Raw genomic sequence first — 6,000 nt, 5'->3', positions numbered from 1 at the left:
GAGGAATGGTAGCTATGATAAGCCAAACCAGGGTGAGAGAGACAGTTCTAAATACCCTGAGAATGGGTGTGCCCATAGCAACAGCCCCAATGGAGTTTGCAAAGGTAAATATTGTATCCAGATACTTATAAAATTCACTAACAAAGGGAGGCAAGAGCGTCAGAGCTGGTTTAGGGGAAACAGTTGTGGTTTGCAAGTGCATGCCTCAGGAACAGATCCTGGATTGATTTTCAAAATCAAACTGACAGTAGAGAACCATCCCAGTGTGCCCATCAGACCCAACGAGATCCTCCCAGAACAGGGTCCTCCTGCCAGGTCCAAGCCTCTGACCCCTATAACTGTCCCATCTGTCCCTGTAAAATCCCTTAACACTGTCATTCCTGACAGACCCTCGGCCATAATCCCTACATATCCCTCAAAGGGGCAGAGACTGTTAAACCTGGTTAGAGGAGCTGACTATGCCCTTAACAGCACCAATCCAGATGCCACTATAGACCGCTGGTTATGCTTATCCTCCAGCCCCCCTTACTATGAAGGAATTGCTTACAATGGGGATTTCAATAAAACCAGTAATCATGCTTCCTGCTCCTGGGGGATGGGAAAGAAGTTAACCATGACTGACATGACAGTGTCAGGGGAGAGCCCCGGTCTTTGCATAGGGACACCTCCCCCTTCCCACCATCATCTATGTGGCCGAACTCACTCTGTGGGCAGGACAGATACTAGCTATTACCTTGTACCATCTCCAGTTGGCTGGTGGGCCTGTAACACAGGGCTTACCCACTGCATATCAACTAGTGTTTGTGACCCTTCTCGTGATTTCTGTGTCATGGTTCAGCTTCTAGCCCGAGTGTATTATCACCCTGCTTCCTACCTAGAAGATAAGTATACCAGTGAGAGAATAGAGAGAGAGCCAGTTTCCCTAACTCCAGCTATGATGCTGGAAGCTGGTCTTGTGGTGGGAGTAGGGACGGGTGTAACAGCCCTAGTTGAAGGAACACAAGGAGCTCAGTATTTTCAGACTCTAAAGGAAGCGGTAAATGAAGACTTAGAGATGCTGGAAAAATCCATTAATGCCTTAGAGAAATCTCTGACCTCCTTATCTGAAGTAGTGTTATAAAATAGAAGAGGTTTAGATTTGTTATTTTTAAAAGAAGGAGGACTGTGTGCAGCCTTAAAAGAAGAATGCTGTTTTTCTGTGGACCACACAGGAGTAGTCAGAGATTCTATGCAGAAATGAAGAGAAAGACATGAAAAGAGAAAGCGAGAACGAGGAGAACAACAGGGATGGTTCGAATCATGGTACTCCAAGTCTCCATGGATGACCACATTATTTTCTGCCCTTGCGGGACCTATTCTTTTTATATGTTTGGTTTTAATCTTTGGCCCTTGCTTGATAAATAAGGGACTTGCTTTCGTTAGGGATAGGATAAATGCAGTGCAGCTTATGGTTCTCCAACGCCAGTATCCACCCATAGTTAAAATAGAAGGATATGATTACCATTCCCCATATGAAGATACCAATTTTTACATTCTAAGATTAGAATTACACAGTAGAAGAAGAGGGGGATGAAATGAGTTAGAACTTCTAAGAATCCATAATTAAGGCAGTGAACAAGACCTAGAGAAGGGAACAGAACAGTATAATGCTGACCATGCCCGGACAGGCCTGAGACAAGGCTGTTAAGTTATTCCAGGAACTGACTGACCATAAAGATAAGGGACATGCCAGGACAATCTCCACTGAGTCATGAGCCATCTGGACTGGTGGCATTCTGTGCCCCGCTTCTTTGATATAGTTTGATGTTAGCCAGACTGCCTGCTAACAAAGATAAGCTGCCCGCCCTCCTACATTGCTGATGCACCCATGTGCATGTACTGCCTCCTGATGTAACTGTTCGCCAATTCCTCCCACCAATGTTTGTATCAACCAATCATGTGAAAGCGTGCCAAATCCCCTGACTTTTCCTATACAAACCCCTGGCTTTTGAGCCTGGGGATTGACTCCTCTATCTCCTGCGTGAGATACAGGTCAGCCAGGAGCTCTGATAATAAACTGCCTCCTGTCCTTGCATCAAGCCCGTCTCTCATGTTTTCTTGGGTGTGCACCATCCCGAGACTTGATCTCCCAAAAGAGGGGGGGGGGGGGTCCTTCACTAATATCAGATAAAATTGACTTTCAACCCAAAGTCATCAAAAGAGACAGGGAAGGACACTTCTTGCTGGTCTAAGAAGAATCCACTAAGAAGAACTCTCAATTCTGAACATCTATGTTTCAAATGCAAGGGCGCCCTCATTCATAAAAGAAACTTTACTAAAGGTCAAAGCACACATTGCACCTAACACAATAATTGTGGGTGACCTCAACACTCCACTCTCCTCAATGGACCAATCAGGAAAACAGAAACTAAACAGGGACACAGTGAAACTAATTGAAGCTTTGGACCAAGTGAATTTAACAGATACATATAAGACATTTCATCCTAAAGCAAAAGAATATACCTTTTTTTCTCGTGGTACCTTCTCCAAAATCGATCATATAATTGGTCACAAGACAGACCTCAACAAATATAAGAAGATTGAACTAATCCCATGCCTCCTATCACATCACTACGGAGTAAAAGTGGTCTTCAATTGTACAGAGCCATATTGGGGTGTCATGCCACATGGTAGGAACTTGACATTGGCCAAGGACAAGGGCTTCAGGCAGGAATATGATATTAGGGTATAATAGGGAAGTAGGTTACAGCAGGAATTTTTATCCTAGGGTGGAGTGCTCAGAGTGAACTTGACATTGGTCAAGCTCAACTTCTCCTAGCCTAAGCTGAGCAGGGATTCCAGTGCTAGTCAGGATCCTGCTCCACCTAGGGTAGAACACTTAGAGTGAAGGTTAAGTTCTTTGTTCCTCCAGGTCTATGAATTCCTGAATTAAGCAAGTGACCTGCCCAGATGCCTGAGCATTGAAGCCAACTCTCTTTGAACAGCCAGACTACTTCCCTGCCAACCCTCATTGAACAGCCAGACTACTTCCCTGCCAACCCTCATTGAACAGCCAGACTACTTCCCTGCCAACCCTCATTGAACAGCCAGACTACTTCCCTGCCAACACTCATTGAACAGCCAGACTACTTTCCTGCCAACCCTCATTGAACAGCCAGACTACTTCCCTGCCAACACTCATTGAACAGCCAGACTACTTCCCTGCCAACCCTCATTGAACAGCCAGACTACTTCCCTGGAACTCACCCCCGGAGGCTGGGAGGAGAGGCTTGCCCAAACTGTTAAATGGTCTGACCTCCATTAAAGTTTTGGCTGCTATCAGTAAACTAAAAGTCTTGGCCCTCATTCTTTTCACAGCTTCCCCATCCATCCCTCAGCTTCTCTTCCAGGACCTGATTCACTGTAGCTGCTGGCAGCAACAGTCAATAGCAACAAAACAACAGAAAGCCCACATACACATGGAAACTGAACAATGCTCTATTCAATGATACCTTGGTCAAAGAAAAAAATAAGGAAGAAATCAAAGACTTTTTAGAATTTAATGAAAATGAAAACACAACATATGCAAATCTATGGGATACAATGAAAGCAGTGCTAAGAGGAAAATTCATAGCCCTGAGTGCCTCCCAAAAAAACTTGAGAGAGGATACATTAGCAGTTTAATGGCACACCTGAAAGCCCTGGAACAAAAAGAAGCTAGTTCACCCAGAAGGAGTAGAAGACAGGAAATCAGCAAACTCAGGGCTGAAATCAATCAAGTAGAAACAAAACAAAAAATACAAAAAGTTGAACGAGCTTTTACAACTTAAAGGGCCAGTAAATGTCTTCAACAAAATTAATAGAAGAAAACTTCCCTCATCTAAAAAAGAGATTCCCACAAACATAAAAGAAGCCTACAGAACTCCAAATAGACTGGACCAGAACAGAAATTCCTCATGTCACATAATAATCAAAACACCAAATGCACTAAACAAAGAAAGAATATTAAAAGCAGTAAGGGAAAAAGTTCAAGTTATATATAAATCAGACCTTTCAGAATTATACCAGACTTCTCACTAGAGACCATGAATGTTAGAAGTTAGTGGGCAGATCTTACAGAGACTCAAAGAGAACAGAAATGCCAATCCAAACTATAATACCCAGCAAAACTCTCAATCACCATAGACAGAGATACCAAGCTATTCCATGATAAAACCAAATTTATACAATATCTTTTCACAAATTCAGCCCTTACAAAGGATAAAAATGGAAAACACCAACACAAGGATGGAAACCATACCCTAAAAAAGCAGGAAAGTAATCTTCTTTCAACAAACCCAAAAGAAGGTAACCACACAAACATAAAAATAACATCAAAAATAACAGGAAGCAACAATCACTATTCCTTAATATCTTTTAACATCAGTGGACTCAATTCCCCAATAAAAAGACATATAATAACAGACTAAATATGTAAACAGGACCCAGAATTTTGCTGCATACAGAAAACACACCTCAGTGTCAAAGACAAAAGCCACCTCAGAATTAAAGCCTCGAAAAAAAATTTCTAAGCAAATGGTCCCAGTAAACAAGCCTGGAGTAGCCATTCTAATATCAGATAAAATTGAGTTTCAGCCAAAAGTCATCAAAAAAGACATGCAAGGAAACTTCATACTCATCAAGAAAAAATCTACCAAGAAGAACTCCCAATTCTGGACATCTATGCTCTAAATGCAAGGGCACCCACCTGCATAAAACAAACTTTACTAAAGTTCAATGCACACATTTCACCCCACACAATAATTGGGGTACTCCAATACACCACTCTCATCAATGGACAGATCATGGAAATGAACTAAACAGAGACACAGTGAAACTAACAGAAGTTTTGAACCAAATGGATTTAACAGATATCTATAGAACCTTTCATCCTAATTCAAAAGAATATACCTTCTTCTCAGAAACTCACAGTACCTTCTCTTAAACTGACTATATAATTGGTCACAAAACAGACCTCCACAGATATAAGAAGATTGAAATAATCTGATGCCCTTTGTGGTCCTCATGATCTGTAATCTCAGGATTCCTACTGCAAGATGGGAGACACGGGCATAAGAATTAGCTAAAATCTGACGAGCCAGGTAGCCTGGAATACATGGAACACGTAATATAATACATGTAGTACAATACATGCAGTATACTACAGCAGCAGAAAGAAGAGAAACCCTCCCTCTAAAGAAGATTGGAGGAGACTGCTGAATCTAAATAAAATTGTATTCTAGCTTTCACACTTTTAGTATGCCATTTACATGACTATACTCACACAAGCACACACACACACATGAACACACACATGTGCAAACACAAATTTAGTATAGTTATTACAGTACGTCATATTTAAATAATGTGTTTCTGGTGGAGCTGTGTTCTCTGCCTCCTAGTGTAAGGTGAGAGAATCCTGTGGACTCCCCATGCACACCAGCTCCAGACAAGAACAAGTGTCACGTGGAGTCCTGTCGGCACATTGACAGAGCAAGAGTGACAAGATCACAAGGGACATGATAGGTAAGTCAGGTCCTTTGTCTTCCCTTCCTTCTGACCAGAGGCAGTTGTTCTGTGGAGTTGTGGTCCCATGTGAGAAAGCACCCTGTGGTACCACAGACATTAAACTGTAGAATAGCCTAAACGGGGAGTGCTTTTATCACCATTCAGTGCAGGTATGTGTGGCCCACAACTCACTGTCAGGGCATCCCAGGGAAGGCAGCCCTTTGGTCTAAAGGAAGGGTTCAGGCCTAATATCAGTTTACTTATGGTCGTATGTGCTTTTTTACTGTTGTTTGAAAATTTATATTGGGGAAGGGAAAAAAATACTTGTTCTCTGATTGAGAAAAGAATAAGAGAGTAGAGTGGCTCAGTCAGTAACATGATAACATTGTGAGCAGGAGAACCTTGGTTCCATCCCCAGGAAGAATAAAATGGGTGTGGCAGCACATGCTTGCCTGTGAATGTAGAGACCCAGAT

The sequence above is a fragment of the Apodemus sylvaticus genome, chromosome X, assembly GCF_947179515.1.
Source record: "Apodemus sylvaticus chromosome X, mApoSyl1.1, whole genome shotgun sequence".
NCBI lineage: Eukaryota > Metazoa > Chordata > Mammalia > Rodentia > Muridae > Apodemus > Apodemus sylvaticus.
This window is presented reverse-complemented; position numbering follows the sequence as displayed.